We start from the raw sequence: 19,366 nt of genomic DNA on the forward strand, positions 1-19,366 counted from the left end.
CAGTGGCTGCTGATGCTCAAAATTTTTGGGGGGGCGCAAACAAACTGAAACATTCAGAAAAAAAACCCCATCAATTGCAGCCTCACTGTACCATCAATCGCAGCCACTGAGCCCATCAAACGCAGCTACTGTGCCCATCAATCGCAGTGGCTGTGCCATCAAATGCAGCCACTGTGCCCATCAAATGCAGCCACTGTGCCCATCAAATGCAGCCGCTGTGCCCATCAATTGCCGCCACTGCGCCCATCAAACACAGCCACTGTGCCATCAAATGCAGCCACTGTGCCATCTAACACAGCCACTGTGCCATCAAACGCAGCCACTGTGCCCATCAAACGCAGCCACTGTGCCCATCAAATGCAGCCACTGTGCCATATCAAATGCTGCCACTGTGCCATCAAATGCTGCCACTGTGCCCCAACAAATACAGCTACCATGCCCCATCAAATACAGCTACTGTGCTCATCTTATGCAGCCACTGTGCCCATCTTATGCAGCCACTGTGCCCCATCAAATGCAATCACTGTGCAGCATCAAATGCAGCCACTGTGCCCATCATATGTAGCCTCACTGTGGCCCATCAAATGAAGCCTCACTGTGCCCCATCATATGCAGCCTCACTGTGCCCCATCATATGCAGCCTCACTGTGCCCCATCATATGCAGCCTCACTGTGCCCCATCATATGCAGCCTCACTGTGCCCCATCATATGCACCCTCACTGTGCCCCATCAAATGCAGCCTCACTGTGCCCCATCATATGCAGCCTCACTGTGCCCCATCATATGCAGCCTCACTGTGCTCCATCATGTGCAGCCTCACTGTGCCTCATCATATGCAGCCTCACTGTGCCTCATCAAATGCAGCCTCATCTGCCCCATCAAATGCAGCCTCACTTACTTACCTTACAGGCAGCTCCGCTCGGGCCGTGCGTTCCATGGAGCTGCCAACGTCACTTCCGGTTTCCCTATGTAACAGGGAAGCCATAAGTAACCTCTTAACTTGAACAACAAAGCTGTTTGGCACTTTGGATTGCACCGCAAAGCAGGTCAAAAGCCTGCACATGAAGTACCTCATCTGCAATCTTGTGATTGCATTGACATGGCGCTTCTCATAGTACACTGTGTCCAGCGCCCGAACACAGTGCACTTAAAGAAGATTTTTTCCATTTTTTTTAAAGGTACCTTTTTTTGTGACTGCTGGATGGGGAGGGGCGGTGCCCGTGCGCCCCCTATGGATGGGCCGCCACTGAAAGAAAGGATTTTGCTTGCTTTGGAAACTGCAGCTTGGCATTGCATGCTATTATTAACCACTTCCGGACGCCGATATACGTCCTATCTTTGAAGAGGGATATCTTTGTTATGGCAGCATCTAGCTGCCATAACCCCAGTATCCTCTTCTTCAGCGGGTGGTCCAGTAGTAGATAATAGTGGTCTCTGTGGCGGATTCGCCATGAGATCACTTTTATCGGTGGCAGGAGAGGGCCCCCCTTCTGCCTCTCTCCGATGCCCACTTACCGGAGCCATCAGTAGTGGCAGAGATGATAGGAGCCTTCTCCTTCCTGGGTATGGAGATGAGTGAGGGGAAGTCTCCATACCATTGCAGGGCGAAAGCAACGTCAAAACATCACTTCCGCCCATAGCTCTTAAAGGGCCATTTTTTGTTATTTTTTTTTCAAATGACATTTTTTTTTTTTTTCCTGTTCAAGCCACACATGTGAGGTATCGCCGCGATCGGTAGAGTGAGAGTGATAATTCTAGCCCTAGACCTCCTCTGTAACTAAAAACATGCAACCTGTATAATTTTTTAAACATTGCCTATGAAGATTTTTAAGGATAAAAGTTTGTCGCCATTCCACGAGTGGGCGCAATTTTGAAGCGTGACATGTTGGGTATCAATTCACTCGGCGTAACATTATCTTTCACAATATAAAAAAATTGGGCTAACTTTACTGTTGTCTTATTTTTTTAATTAAAAAAAGTGTATTTTTTCCCAAATAAGTGCACTTGTAAGACCACTGCGCAAATACAGTGTGACAGAAATATTGCAATGACCACCATTTTATTCTCTAGGGTATTAGGAAAATAATATTTGGGGGTTCTAAGTAGTTTTCTAGCAAAAAAAAACATTTTTTAACTTGTAAATAACAAATATCAGAAAGAGGCTCGGTCCTTAAGTGGTTAAGCCTATGATCTACCAGAACGCCCAAATCCTTCTCCACCATTTATTCCCCCAGTTGTACTCCCTCTAGTATGTATGATGCATGCATATTTTTAGCCCGCAAGTGCATAACTTTACATTTATCAACATTAAACCTCATCTGCCACATAGTTGCCCAATTAAACAGTGCATTGAGGTCAGCTTGTAAGTTGGAGACATCCTGTAAGGTAGTTTTTCTACTGCATAGCTTGGTGTTATCTGAAAGACTGACATTTTATTTTTAATCCCAGACCCTATATCATTTATAGATGTATTAAAAAGTAAGGGTTCCAACACTGAACCTCGGGGTATACCAATGATAACCTTAGACAATTCAGAGTATGAATCATTAATCACTACTATCTGAATACGGTCTTTTAGCCAGTTTTCTATCCAATTACAAACTGATTTTTTCAAGCCTGTAGATTTTACCTTACATATTAGCTATGTGTGGGGAACAGCGTCAAATGCTTTTGCAAAATCCAAGTTTCAGAAACCATAATTCAGACTGAGATGGAAGTACAGTTAAATCTCACTTGTTTAATAATAAAAAAAAGGTAAACAGAGTAAACGTAGTCAAAACATAGCCAGAGTTCAGGAACTGGAAAGGATAGTCAGACAAGCCAAAATATCAGGGATGCAGAAATTAGTGTAGTAGAACAGCAAGCAAGATCTGGAGCCATAAGGAATATCAGCCAAGCAAGTCTTTAACAGGAACACAGGAGAGCATCTCTAGATCATCTGGGATGGACAGCTTAAGTAGGCAGGACTAACGAGCAGGATATCATCAACAAGTGAGTCACTGTGGAGAGATAGGAGCTGGCAATTAGCCGACAGCTGAGCAGCCAGCTCAGAGAAGGAAGGGCTGAGCCCTGCCCCGACACCAAGTATATAATGTCCACAGCCACCCCTCTGTCTAATGTTTTTCTTACCTCCTCATAAAAAGAAATCAGATTTGTCTGACAACTTCTGTGTTTCATAAATCCATGCTGTCTGTTGCTTAAAATATTTAGAACTCATCTATGTGGTCTTTTTTTAAACTCTCATTAGTATCTTCCCAACTATAAAAGTTAAACTAACAGGTCTATAGTTACTTGGTAAAGACTTGTATCCCTTTTTTAATATAGGCACCACATTGGCCTTACACCAATCCACTTTTATTATTCCAGTTATTAAAGAGTCCCTAAAAATTTGAAATAATCTCTTTGAAATGACAGAGCTCAATTCTTTCAGGATCCATGGGTGTATGCCACCTGGTCCAGGTGCTTTATTCTATCTAAATATAGACCATATATGGACCATATCAATTTTAAGCCACTGTGGATCATTTGGGGCTGTGTCAATGCCATCCACATTATTTACATGAGCTCCCACATGCTCCTTTGTATACACAGAGCTGAAGAAGGCATTCAATAAATTTGCCTTCTTTTTGTCCCCAGTCACCACCAGATAATTTTGTCAAGGGTCTACACGCTCAGACCTGACCTTTATACTATTAATATATTTAAACATTTTTGGGGGTTTGTCCTACCATCTTTTGCAATCTGTCGTTCTTTACGTATTCTGTTATAATCTTTGTAACGTTTAAACAATGATAGTGTTCCTTAATTTTTATATTTTTTGAAAGCTCTTTTCTTATTATTTATAGCTTTTTTAACTTTGGCTGTGAGCCAAATTTATTGTTATGCCCTGTACACACGGGCGGACTTTTCGGCAACAAAGGTCTGACAGTCTTTCCGATGGACTTTCCACTGACTTTTGACGGACTTCCAATGAACCTTTGAACGAACAGACTTGCCTACACACAATCACACCAAAGTCCGACGGATTTGTACGTGATGACGTACAACCAGACTAAAATAAGGAAGTTCATAGCCAGTAGCCAATAGCTGCCCTAGCGTAAGTTTTTATCCATCGGACTAGCATACAGACGAGCGGATTTCTTGATAGGAATTGGGTCCGGCAGAGTTCCGACATAAAGATTTGAAACATGTTCCAAATCTAAAGTCCATCAGATTTTCGACAGAAACAGTCCGCTGAAGGTCCGATGAAGCCCACACATGGTCGGATTGTCCGCCGGATTCGTCGGACCAGTCCGGTCGAAAAGTCCGCTCGTGTCTACAGGGCATTAGCCTTTTAAACATATTGCCCATGGTAAAATATTTTGTAGTGTGTTCACATACAGTCTTATTGAAGAATTTACATTTCTGTTCTGTATTCCCTCCAAGTTTAAGTCTTTGAGAGCAACTCTCTTATTGTTAAGTGTTTTTATCTTTCCAGTACAGTATGAGCTTATTGTTTACAGCCAACATTAAATGAAATCATGTTATGGTCACTGCTACCCAGATGTTCTTTTATATGAACATTTGTATTAGGCTCTACATGGTTTAAGATTACTAGGTCCAGCAGTGCATCATTCCTAGTCGAGGCCTCTATGAACTGTACCATAAAATTGTCTGGTAATAGGTTTATACATTTTTGCCCTGATCCTACAGTGCCATTACTCCAGTCAATTTCTGGGTAGTTAAAATCCCCCATTATTGTCACTGTCCCAGCCCTTGCAGCCCTTTCTATCCGTGCAAGGAGCTGAGTCTACACCTCCTCATCAACACTTGGGGGCCTATAACAAACTCCAATGCTTACCTTTGTAGTACGCACACCTATGTTCAGTTCCATCCATAATACTGTAGCCTCATCACACTCCCTATCAGCTAGGTCCTCTTTCACACTCACCTTGAGATCACTTCTGACATAGAGACAGACACCACCACCCTTCCATTTTACCCTGTCTCCCTGAAAGAGAACATAGTCAGTCAATTGAAGAATGAAGCCAAGATTTAGCAATACTAATTAAATCATAGTTCTCTTCAAGCACCAAAGCTTCCAACTCACCTATTTTTCTTGGCAGGCTTCTGCCATTGGTGAACAAGCACATTAATGCATTGTCACATTTTGCACACGTATTTTGCATATTTTTTTATTTTGGTACAAATAGTACCCTATCCCATACCTTTATTGTTATCTCTCTGTATCCTTTATAATAGCAGCTTTCTTGCAGCATATTCTCAAAAGTAAATTTGAAATCTGCAAATCTCCAACTTCCTTTGTGAGTACTTTTGCTCTACATAGTCCCACTGTATGTGGAAATGTTGCCACTCTCCTCTGACAGCTCCTGAGATGGAATACAGCAATAGGTCCTGAGGCATCCACTGCTAGCATGTAAAGAAAAAGAAAATGCCCATTCACAAAAACTCAGCCCAAACTCAGTTGCTTGAGGGTGGTTGCTTAAGGGTGGGATCAGCCAGAGTTAAATAAAGGAAGGTGCATACGCAGTTTATTAGGCAGCACAAAAACATCTGAAATTAGTAGTTTGATTGGAGCAGTGCACAGGACTACAATGTATATGCACTGCTCACGCTCACATGCATGAAGTGAAGGTAACAGAAGATGCAAAAGGGAAAAGCCGCTCTGATAAGCCTCTGTAATTTCTTGAAGAGCTCCCGCCCTGCCACACAGTGCTGGGTGCTGGCTATGCTCAGATCTGCGGAAGGAGAAAAATCCTGGACTGCCACACTCCATACAAAAACATCTTTATTGAAAAATTGCGATAAAATCCGAAATAGCAAACAAAACAAAAAGTGGACACAGCGGGTGTAAAATAGCTAACACGTTTCACATTCAAAGATGCTTACTCATAGCTAAGTTTGATCAAACAACAAACGTGCATATAAAAGAAAAGGAGGGGAGGGACAGGGTGTAACACCCAATCCCCATCAGCAGACATTTAAATGGATACACATGCTACATGATTAAAGTTAAATTCGTAACCATGAAACACACCTGAATATTAGAGACAATTCAACAAACAAAAAAATCTGTACATTTGTCCCAAAAATTGATGTAAATGTAGGTATAAACATATAAATGAAAACATCAATATAATACCATACAGTGGATTCATGGTGAGAAAAAAACACAAAAATGACAATAAGAAAAAGACACTGAACGGAATGCCCATTATATAAATGATGATGAACCAAACGTCCAAACCAGGACGAGAGGTGCATCAAAATGCATATATAAATAAAAATTAAACAGTGTCAAAACCATTCCTATCTATAATTTCAATTGTCAAAAGTACACAGTTATTCGTGGCTGACTAAACAAAAACTTTATCTGTTTCAAAAGAGAACAAAAAAGATATAAAAGCTGATGTCCATAACTAATGTACAAAAAGCCGGACCCATGAACTTTTGAATGAGTGAGTGTTAAATTATGAATTGAGAATTGTAATAAAAATTGAAAAAACCCATGGGAGAAATGTCTCTATCCTTTCAATGGGGAAAGAATGCGGGGGAACAAAGTGTTAACCCCTTGCATTGCAGGCTAATTGAGCTGCATGAGAAGAGATACAAATGTTCAAAAAATGAAACAAAACAAAATAAAACAAAACAGAGGAACCACATAGTATACTGGACATAATAGAGTAATCAGTACGGGTATAGAGTAGTAGGCAAGACAGTACTAATGATGGTTCAGATCAATCAGGAACATAAGTTAGACTGAATAATAAAATCTTGATTTCAGTAGTCTACACAGTTTGCCAATGTCACAGCAGAAATGTTTTGTTTTTGTTTTGTTTCATTTTTGGAACATTTGTATCTCTTCTCATGCAGCTCAATTAGCCTGCAATGCAAGGGGTTAACACTTTGTTCCCCCACATTCTTTCCCCATTGAAAGGATAGAGACATTTCTCCCATGGGTTTTTTCAATTTTTATTTCAATTCTCAATTCATAATTTAACACTCACTCATTTAAAAGTTCATGGGTCCGGCTTTTTGTACATTAGTTATGGACATCAGCTTTTATATCTTTTTCGTTCTCTTTTGAAACAGATAAAGTTTTTGTTTAGTCAGCCACGAATAACTTTGTACTTTTGACAATTGAAATTATAGATAGGAATGGTTTTGACACTGTTTAATTTTTATTTATATATGCATTTTGATGCACCTCTCGTCTTGGTTTGGACGTCTGGTTCATCATCATTTATATAATGGGCATTCCATTCAGTGTCTTTTTCTTATTGTAATTTTTGTGTTTTTTTCTCACCATGAATCCACTGTATGGTATTATATTGATGTTTTCATTTTTTATGTTTATACCTACATTTACATCAATTTTTGGGACAAATGTACAGATTTTTTTGTTTGTTGAATTGTCTCCAATATTCAGGTGTGTTTCATGGTTACGAATTTAACTTTAATCATGCAGCATGTGTATCCATTTAAGTGTCTGCTGATGGGGATTGGGTGTTACACCCTGTCCCTCCCTTCCTTTTCTTTTATATGCACTTTTGTTGTTTGATAAAACTTAGCTATGAGTAAGCATCTTTGAATGTGAAACGCGTTAGCTATTTTACACCCACTGTGTCCACTTTGTGTTTTGTTTGCTATTTCAGATTTTATCGCAATTTTTCAATAAAGATGATTTTGCATGGAGTGCGGCAGTCCAGGATTTTTCTCCTTCCACTGAAGGTAACAGAACCTTTGCCAGGGGCAGGTGAAGATGAAATATATTTTATGTTAAGTTGGTATATTAAAGTTTTTGGGTCAGTATAAGGCCCCATTCATACTTGCAAATTGGATTGTTAATGATTACATGTGGGAGTCCCAGCGGAGGTTCCCAGCGATCAGGTGTGGGAGGAATCCCCACTGAAAGTTAACTCTCTGTACCCAGGGCCAATCGTTCACAAGTATTTACTCCATGAGCAATTACATGTGAGTAGCTGCAATTAGCTGGGAAGCTGTCAGCCTCCCATTGCTTTCAATGGGGCTTCTGCCCCCAACTAATCGCTGGGAACACCCTCTGGGTCTCCTGCATGTGATTGTTCATTTACAAGTGTGAGAAATTTTTGAGTATAGCCTCAGATATCAAAGCCTAAAACTAGGCATAAAGAAGTACCATCATCCAAATTTTATATAAGGGAAGAGGGAGGATGGGAGCATAGGGACAGTTGCTGAGGCTAACCAAACATTCACTCCAACCTACAAGGTTTTTTGGTTGGACTATCTCGGTACTGATACACAGAGATAAACTTAAGGTAAAAATGATATCATTTGTTACATATAAAAAAACATACATAGGTCTCAATATAAAAGTTCAAAACAGTATACAAATACTGAAAGGTTTCCCCAAGAAGTATCTGATGGTGGAATTTTTCATAGATTAACCAATCCTCTACTAGTTTCATGGTACATAAACCGCTTCGTCAGGAGAAATAATCTATAAAACAAATAATGAAATAAGACACAAAAACAAGTAACAAAAATTTACAAAAGCATATTAGATACATAAAGTTCAGCGATAACACTGAGAAGTTGCTTACCCAACAGGTCAACCACCAAGAACAGGACCCAGCTACTCAATAGGGTCCACCGTGGCGGGCATGGGGGGATGTGCGCAGGTAAAGTCTAGATAGGGGTAGGAATAAATATTTACACAATAGTTGGTGGAGTGGTGACCATTAAAATATTGTATAGTGCACGGGACGGGGAAGGATAGAGGAGGGAAGAACCCGTGTACTATACAAGTTATAACAGTATGTATAATATTCAAATCTGGCAATACCAATAACATAAAAAGAAGGGAGAAGCTGCAAAGACAATAAAACATGAGACATGTAAGGTGAGCTAAGTTTCACATGTCTGTAAATAAGCAATTCTCACCAAGATACTATAGGTCCTCAAATTACGTATGCTCATGTAGAGCATCCTGCAGGTAGAGTAAGGTTGATGCCAACCAAAAATCACCAAATAAATACTTAAAGGGCACACCCTCAAACTTTTGTAAGTATTTTATTATATCTTTTCATGTGACAACACTGAAGAAATGATACTTTGCTACATTGTAAAGTAGTGAGTGTACAGCTTGTATAATGCCCTGTACACACGGTCGGACATTGATTGGATATTCCGACAACAAAATCCATGGATTTTTTCCGACGGATGTTGGCTCAAACTTGTCATGCATACACACAGTCACACAAAGTTGTCGGAAAATCCGATCTTTCTGAACGTGGTGACGTAAAACACGTACGTCGGGACTATAAACGGGGCAGTAGCCAATAGCTTTCGTCTCTTAATTTATTCTGAGCATGCGTGGCACTTTGTGCATTGGATTTGTGGACATACTATCGGAATTTCCGACAACGGATTTTGTTGTCGGAAAATTTTATAGCAAGCTCTCAAACTTTGTGTGTCGGAAATACCTATGGAAAATGTGTGATGGAGCCTACACACGGTCGGAATTTCCGACAACAAGGTCCTATCACACATTTTCTGTCGGAAAATCTGACCGTGTGTACAGGGCATAACAGTGTCAATTTGCTGTCCCCTCAAAATAACTCAACACACAGCCATTAATGTCTATACCGCTGGCAACAAAAGTGAGTACACCCCTAAGTGAAAATGTCCAAATTGGGCCCAATTAGCCATTTTCCCTCCCCGGTGTAATTTGGTTTTATCGATCTCACTCTCTCATACTGGTCACTGGAAGTTCAACATGGCACCTCATGGCAAAGAACTCTCTGAGGATCTAAAAAAAAGAATTGTAGGCTATAAGAAGATTGCCAAGACCCTAAAACTGAGCTGCAGCATGGTGGCTAAGACCATACAGCAGTTTAACAGGACAGGTTCCACTCAGAACAGGCCTCGCCATGGTCGACCAAAGAAGTTGAGTGCACTTTATCTTTGGGAAATATACATATAAGTGCTGCCAGCATTGCTGCAGTTGATTGAGGGAACCATGACTGCCAACATGTACTGTGACATACTGAAGCAGAGCATGATCCCCTCCCTTCGGAGACTGGGCTTGCCGGACAGTATTCCAACATAACGACCCAAAACACACCTCCGAGATGACCACTACCTAGCTAAAGAAGCTGGGGTTAAAGGTGATGGACTTGCCAAGCATGTCTCCAGATCTAAACCCTATTGAGCATCTGTGGGGCATCCTCAAATGGAAGGTGGAGGAATGCAAGGTCTCTAACATCCACCAGCTCCGTGATGTCAGCATGGAGGAGTGTAAGAGTACTCCAGTGGCAACCTGTGAAGCTCTGGTGAACTCCATGCCCAAGACGGTTAAGGCAGTGCTGGAAAATAATAGCGGCCACAAAAATATTGACACTTTGGGCTCAATTTGGACATTTTCACTTAGGGGTGTACTCACTTTTGTTGCCAGCGGTTTAGACATCAATGGCTGTGTGTTGAGTTATTTTGAGGGGACAGCAAATTTACACTGTTATACAAGCTGTACACTCACTACTTTACATTGTAGCAAAGTGTAATTTCTTCAGTGCTGTCATATGAAAAGATATAATAAAATATTTACAAAAATGTGAGGGGTGTACTCACTTTTGTGAGATACTGTATATATACTGATACTATATATATTAATATACCACCTGAAGTGTATTAGAAACTGCACACACTGTATTGTATACTGTGTATTCCACCAGAAAAGTAGTAGAAACTGTACACACTGTTATAGATACTGTGTACACCGCCTGCACTGTATTAGAAAATGTACAAAGGCTGTACTGTATTGTATACTGTGTACACCACCAGAAGTGTAGTAGAAACTGTACACACTGTATTAGATACTGTGTACACCGCCTGAAGTGTAATAGAAACGGTACACACTGTATTAGATACTGTGTACAACGCCTGCACTGTATTAGAAACTGTACAATGGCTGCACTGTATTGTATACTGTGTACACCACCAGAAGTGTAGAAAAAACTGTACACACTGTATTATATACTGTGTACACCACGTGAAGTGTACACACTGTGTTAGATACTGTGTACACCACCAGAAAAGTAGTAGAAACTGTACACACTGTATTAGATACTGTGTACACCGCCTGAAGTGTATTAGAAATGGTACACACTGTATTAGATACTGTGTACACCGCCTGCACTGTATTAGAAACTGTACAATGGCTGCACTGTATTATATACTGTGTACACCACCAGAAGTGTAGTAGAAACTGTACACACTGTATTAGATACTGTGTACACCACCTGAAGTGTACACACTGTGTTAGATACTGTGTACACCACCGGAAAAGTAGTAGAAACTGTACACACTGTATTAGATACTGTGTACACCGCCTGAAGTGTATTAGAAACTGTACACAGTGTATTAGATACTGTTTACACTGCCTGCACCATATTAGAAACTGTACAATGGCTGCACTGTATTGTATACTGTGTACACCACCCGGAGTATAGTAGAAACTGTACACACTGTATTAGATACTGTGTACACCACCTGAAGTGTATTAGAAAGTAAACACTGCCGAATGCACTGTGTATATATATATATATATGCTACACTGAATGCAGAATATATATATATATATATATATATATATATATATATATATATATATGTATATATATATATATATATATGTATATATATATATGTATATATATATATATATATATATATATATATATATTAATTAATACACCGCCTGAAGTGTATTAGAAACAGTACACCACCGAATGCACTGTACATTTAGGCTACACTGGATGCAGAGTATATATATATATAGTGGGGACGGAAAGTTTTCAGACCCCCTTAAATTTTTCACTCTTTGTTGTATTGCAGCTATTTGCTACTGTTTACACTGCCTGCACCATATTAGAAACTGTACAATGGCTGCACTGTATTGTATACTGTGTACACCACCCGGAGTATAGTAGAAACTGTACACACTGTATTAGATACGGTGTACACCACCTGAAGTGTATTAGAAAGTAAACACTGCCGAATGCACTGTGTATATATATATATATGCTACACTGAATGCAGAATATATATATATATATATATATATATATATATATATATATATATATATATATATATATATATATATATATATGTATATATATATATATATATGTATATATATATATATATATATATATATATATATATATATATATATATTAATTAATACACCGCCTGAAGTGTATTAGAAACAGTACACCACCGAATGCACTGTACATTTAGGCTACACTGGATGCAGAGTATATATATATATATATATATATATATATATATATATATAGTGGGGACGGAAAGTTTTCAGACCCCCTTAAATTTTTCACTCTTTGTTGTATTGCAGCTATTTGCTACAATCATTTAAGTTCATTTTTTTCCTCATTAATGTACACACAGCACACCATATTGACAGAAAAACACAGAATTGTTGACATTTTTGCAGATTTATTAAGAAAGAAAAACTGAAATATCACATGGTCCTGAGTATTCAGACCCTTTGCTCAGTATTTAATAGAAGCACCCCTTTGATCTAGGATCTAATTGATCTAATATATATAGGATGTGGAATTCCCTTCCACAGGCGGTGGTCTCAGTGGGGAGCATTGATAGCTTCAAGAAACTATTAGATAAGCACCTGAATGACCACAACATATAGGGATATACAATGCAATACTGACACATAATCACACACATAGGTTGGACTTGATGGACTTGTGTCTTTTTTCAACCTCACCTACTATCTATCTATCTATCTATCTATCTATCTATCTATCTATCTATCTATCTATCTATCTATCTATCTATCTATCTATCTATCTATCTAATACAGCCATGAGTCTTTTTGGTAAAGATGCAACAAGTTTTTCACACCTGGATTTGGGGATCCTCTGCCATTCCTCCTTGCAGATCCTCTCCAGTTCTGTCAGGTTGGATGGTAAACGTTGGTGGGCAGCCATTTTTAGGTCTCTGCAGAGATGCTCAATTGGGTTTAAGTCAGGGCTCTGGCTGGGCCATTCAAGAACAGTCACGGAGTTGTTGTGAAGCCACTCCTTCGTTATTTTAGCTGCGTGCTTAGGGTCATTGTCTTGTTGGAAGGTAAACCTTTTACCCAGTCTGAGGTCCTGAGCACTCTGGAGAAGGTTTGCATCCAGGATATCCCTGTACTTGGCCGCATTCATCTTTCTCTCAATTGCAACCAGTCGTCCTGTCCCTGCAGCTGAAAAACACCCCCACAGCATGATGCTGCCACCCCCATGCTTCACTGTTGGGACTGTATTGGACAGGTGATGAGCAGTGCCTGGTTTTCTCCACACATAACTGCTTAGAATTAAGGCCAAAAAATTCTATCTTGGTCTCATCAGACCAGAGAATCTTATTTCTCACCATCTTGGAGTCCTTCAGGTGTTTTTTAGCAAATTCCATGCAGGCTTTCATGAGTCTTGCACTGAGGAGAGGCTTCCGTCGGGCCACTCTGCCATAAAGCCCCTGACTGGTGGAGGGCTGCAGTGATGGTTGACTTTCCACAACTTTCTCTCATCTCCCGACTGCATTTCTGGAGCTCAGCCACAGTGATCTTTGGGTTCTTCTTTACCTCTCTCACCAAGGCTCTTCTCCCCCGATAGCTCAGTTTGGCCGGACGGCCAGCTCCAGGAAGGGTTTTGGTCATCCCAAACGTCTTCCATTTAAGGATTATGGAGGCCACTGTGCTCTTAGGAACCTTAAGTGCAGCAGAAATTTTTTTGTAACCTTGGCCAGATCTGTGCCTTGCCACAATTCTGTCTCTGAGCTCTTCAAGCAGTTCCTTTGACCTCATGATTCTCATTTGCTCTGACATGCACTGTGAGCTGTAAGGTCTTATATAGACAGGTGTGTGGCTTTCCTAATTAAGTCCAATCAGTATAATCAAACACAGCTGGACTCAAAGGTGTAGAACCATCTCAAGGATGATCAGAAGAAGTGGACACGCCTGAGTTAAATACATGAGTGTTACAGCAAAGGGTCTGAATACTTAGGACCAGTTTTTTTTTTTTTAATAAACCTGCAAAAATGTCAACAATTCTGTGTTTTTCTGTCAACATGGGGTGCTGTGTGTACATTAATGAAGAAAAAAAATGAACTTAAATGATTTTAGCAAATGGCTGCAATATAACAAAGAGTGAAAAATGTAAGGGGGTCTGAATACTTTCCACTCCCACTGTGTATATATATATATATATATATATATATATATATATATATATATATATATATACAGTATCTCACAAAAGTGAGTACACCCTTCACCTTTTTGTAAATATTCTATTTTATCTTTTTATGTGACAACACTGAAGAAATTATACTTTGCAACAATGCAAATTTGTGAAATTAGTGAGTGTACAGCTTGTATAACAGTGTAAATTTACTGTCCCCTCAAAATAACTCAACACACAGCAATTAATGTCTAAACCGCTGGCAACAAAAGTGAGTACACCCCTAAGTAAAAATGTCCATATTGGGCCCAAAGTGTCAATATTTTATGTGACCACCATTATTTTCCAGCACTGCCTTAACCCTCTTGGGCATGGAATTCACCAGAGCTTAATAGGTTGCCACTAGAGTCCTCTTCCACTCCTCCATGATGACATCATGAAGCTGGTGGAGGTTAGAGAACTTGCACTCCTCCACCTTCCGTTTGATGATGCTCCACAGATGCTCAATAGGGTTTAGATCTGGAGTCATGCTTGGCCAGTCCATCACCTTTACCCTCAGCTTCTTTAGCAAGGCAGTGGTCATCTTGGAGGTGTGTTTGGGGTCGTTATCATGTTGAAATATTGCCCTGCGGCCCAGTCTCCGAAGGAAAGGGGATCATGCTCTGCTTCAGTATATCATAGTACATGTTGGCATTCATGGTTCCCTCAGTAAACTGTAGCTCCCTAGTGTCGGCAGCACTCATGCAGCCCCAGACCACGACACTCCCACCATCATGCTTGACTGTAGGCAAGACACACTTGTCTTTGTACTTCTCACCTGGTTGCCGCCATACATGCTTGACACCATCTGAACCAAATAAGTTTATCTTGGTCTCATCAGACCACAGGACATGGTTCCAGTAATCCATGTCCTTAGTCTGCTTGTCTTCAGCAAACTGTTTGCGGGTTTTCTTGTGCATCATCTTTAGAAGAGGCTTCCTTCTGGGACAACAGTCATGCAGACCAATTTGATGTAGTGTGCGACGTATGGTCTGAGCACTGACAGGCTGCCCTCCCACCCCTTCAACCTCTGCAGCAATGCTGGCAGCACTCATACGTCTATTTCCCAAAGACAACCTCTGGATATGACGCTGAGCACGTGCACTCAACTGCTTTGCTCCACCATGATGAGGCCTCTTCTGAGTGGAACCTGTCCTGTTAAACTGCTGTATGGTCTTGGCCACTGTGCTGCAGCTCAATTTCAGGGTCTTGGCAATCTTCTTATAGCCTAGGCCATCTTTATGTAGAGCAACAATTCTTTTTTTCTTTGCCATGAGGTGCCGTGTTGAACTTCCAGTGACCAGTATGAGAGAGTGAGAGTGATAACACCAAATTTAGCACACCTGCTCCCCATTCACACCTGAGACCTTGTAATACAAATGGGTCACATGACACCGGGGAGGGAAAATGGTTAATTGGGCCCAATTTGGACATTTTTACTTAGTGGTTTACTCTATTTTGTTGCCAGCAGTTTAGACATTAATGGCTGTGAGTTGAGTGATTTTGAGGGGACAGCAAATTTACACTGTTATACAAGCTGTACACTTACTACTTTACATTGAAGCAAGGTGTAATTTCTTCACTGTTGTCACATGAAAAGATATAAGAAAATATTTACAAAAATGTGAGGGATGTACTCACTTTTGACTTTTGTGAGATACTGTATACGAGACTCTATATAATATATTAATACACTGCCTGCACTGACTGAATATCGAGTAAACACTGAATATATAGTCTTTGCTAAATGCAGAGTATATATATATATATATATATATATATATATATATATACACAATAGACTTACTGTATATATACATCAAATACACTGCCACTAACTGAATAACCTGCCTGCTTAATCTAATTCAAGCTATCTCTCTGTCCATGCCAACAACACTATACACAGATGCTATGTAAGCAGCCTTATATAGTGTGGGGCGTGGACTTAGTCCCCCTGAGCCATGATTGGCCAAAGGCACCCTGCCTTTGGCCAATTATGGCTCTCTCAGCAGAGCACGCATGATTGGCCAAAGCATGTAGCTCAGGTGCATGCTTTGGCCAATCATACAGCAATGCACTGAGATCTCGCAGTGCATTATGGGGCATTCCCCGGTGCTCGAATTCCCTTCAAATGTCCCATAATGTTCGCTGTTCTGTAAACGGGTGAACACCCGATGTTCAAGTCGAACTTATGTTGGACCTGAACATCGCGCTCATCCCTACTCTCCATGTATCGAATCGCTGTATTTCTGAATAGTGGAGCTCTCTGTCTATAAAACGCCTCTCCCTGTGTATATGTGATCTCTCTGTGATTTGGATTTCTGTCTTTCTATGTAGTAGATCTCTGCTATCTCTCTCTCTGTATATGGGATCTTCATGAAGATGTTGATGAGCTAAAACATTGTCACGAATGGTAAATTTACCTCTATTTGACCTTGTGGCCATTGTTACTGGGACTAAAGTTAAGGGAATTAGTTAATGGAAAACTCAACAGCAGGTTGCCGGACTGAAGACATTTCTTTCATTGAAATAAATAAAGTATGTTGTGTGCATGTGCAAGTAGAATTATAGGACATTTTAGAGATTTTAGGACAGAGGCTGTGAGGCAATAGGCAGGCAAGATTTCTGGATTTTAAGTTGTGTCCCAGTTTTTAATTTGAATGGAATCCTTCTTTAAATTTCCATCTTTCCCTGTGCATTGCTGTTGGTTTGAAATCAGGATGATATTTGAAATGCCTGCTAAAATAGGATGGGGGGGGGCAAAGCTGAAGTGACAAAAATAAAATCACATCTTCAGCATGGAGATATACTCAATATCGCTCAAAGTTCTGGTGTTTTGTTAATTTTATAGCATACAAAGTATTTTTAAAAAGACTCTGCACTTCTAGCCTTGGGAGAAACGTTTGGGAAAGGCCTTTTTTTGTTCCACAGAACAGAAAACCTCCTGCGCACAAGTGTGATAGCCCCGTACAAGTGCTGATACAACCTCCATGTCACAGGGATATTGCTTAAGCCTTGCTGCCCTCTAAAGACTGAGGGTGTTCTGAAGCAACTAGAAAACACAAATAAAAGAGGGGTCGCACCAGCCTAGGGCATTATTACACAACATTTCTTAAAAATCCACATAAAATATATACTCAAGTGAATAAAACAGGCTACCGAGCTACTCATTCGTAGCTTAGCAGTAGTCCATATCGCTCAGCAGAATCCAAAGCCTAGAGGGGCCACGGGATCATAACTGGCTTACATGTTTTTGAAGGATGCACCTTCTTCATCAGAGCCAAACTATAAAAGTTCTTTCAGCTGTATAAATACAATCGTCTACAGGACCAAGGGTGCTGCCTCAATGAAGGCCATCGTGTTATTCCCAGCATCGCTCGTAGTTTGTCAACACTTGTAAAAATCAATTGATCTGTTCACACAACTTGCCGTTGGACAAACCAGGAAGTCCAACAAGACTCCTGCTATATTTCCTGCTATGCGTACTAAAATGTCACTGATGATAAGAAGTGTGCCAATGCTTTGTTACCAGTTTGTCCCAGCATGACCATGTCACTGTGCACTAACAAGGTCAATAAATACACGTTTGGTTAGTTAAGTGTGGGGAAACTCCCATGGCCAGTGCAGAGCCCTGACCTCAGTCCTACTGAACACCTTTGGGATGAATTGATACACTCTTATTGAACATTCTTTTTTGGTTGAATGGTCACAAATTTTTACAGGCACATTTCAAAATCTTCTGGACATTCCTAAAAAAGGGGGAGGTTGTTAACCATAAAAGAAAGGGTGGGGGGGTGATGGTGTGATGGGATGTTTAGGTGTCCATAAACTTTTAGCCATCTAGTGTGCAATACTATCATACTTACATGCACAGGTATTAGTTGAGACAGACATTTAAACAGTATGCGAAGAAAAAAATTTTCAGACATGTCAAAAAAGATCCATTTGCCACCTTACAAACGGCATCTAATTTTTCCTAGTAAAGAGGTCATGTAAACACATGAATAGAGCCCAGAACAGAATGTAACTTGCAGTGCTGCTCTAAGCTGAGACAGAGATCTCCCCGTCAGTTGCAGTGAAGGGAGCTGGCATCAGTGCATCATTCAGAGGTGTGAGAGCTTTATCAAAGAGAAGAAAGGTGTCATCACCAACTCAGTGCATTAGTATGCTGATGAATGTGGCCTCATCCAGCACCACTTGAGCCACGCCCCCTGACATGTTTCGCCATATATATATATATATATATATATATATATATACAGTAGCTCACAAAATATATATACAGTAGCTCACAAAAGTGAGAACACCCCTCACATTTTTGTAAAAATGTTATTATATCTTCATTAATTTCAATTATATTAATTAGAAAAATGTGAGGGGTATATATATATATATATATATATATATATATATGTAAATATTTTATTATATCTTTTCATGTGACAACACTGAAGAAATGACACTTTGCTACAATGTAAAGTAGTGCATGTACAGCTTATATAACAGTGTAAATTTCCTGTCCCCTCAAAATAACTCAACACACAGCCATTATTGTCTAAACCATTGGCAACAAAAGTGAGTACACTCCTAAGTGAAAATGTCCAAATTGGGCCCAATTAGCCATTTTTCCTCCCCGGTGTCATATGACTCCTTAGTGTTACAAGATCTCAGGTGTGAATGGGGTGCAGGTGTGTTAAATTTTGTGTTATCGCTCTCACTCTCTCATACTGGTCACTGGAAGTTCAACATGGCACCTCATGGCAAAGAACTCTCTGAGGATCTGAAAAAAAGAATTGTTGTTCTGGCCTAAGCTATAAGAAGATTTCCAAGACTCTGAAACTGAGCTGCAGCATGATGGCAAAAACCATACAGCGGTTTAACAGGACAGGTTCCACTCAGAACAGGCCTGGCCATGGTCGACCAAAGAAGATGAGTGCACGTGCTCAGTGTCATGTCCACAGGTTGGCTTTGAGAATTAGATCTATGAGTGCTGCCAGCATTGCTGCAGAGGTTAAAGGGGTGGGGGGGTCAGCTTGTCAGTGCTCAGACCATATGCTGCACACTGCATCAAATTGGTCTGCAT

This window comes from Aquarana catesbeiana, linkage group LG08, assembly GCF_042186555.1.
Source record: "Aquarana catesbeiana isolate 2022-GZ linkage group LG08, ASM4218655v1, whole genome shotgun sequence".
NCBI lineage: Eukaryota > Metazoa > Chordata > Amphibia > Anura > Ranidae > Aquarana > Aquarana catesbeiana.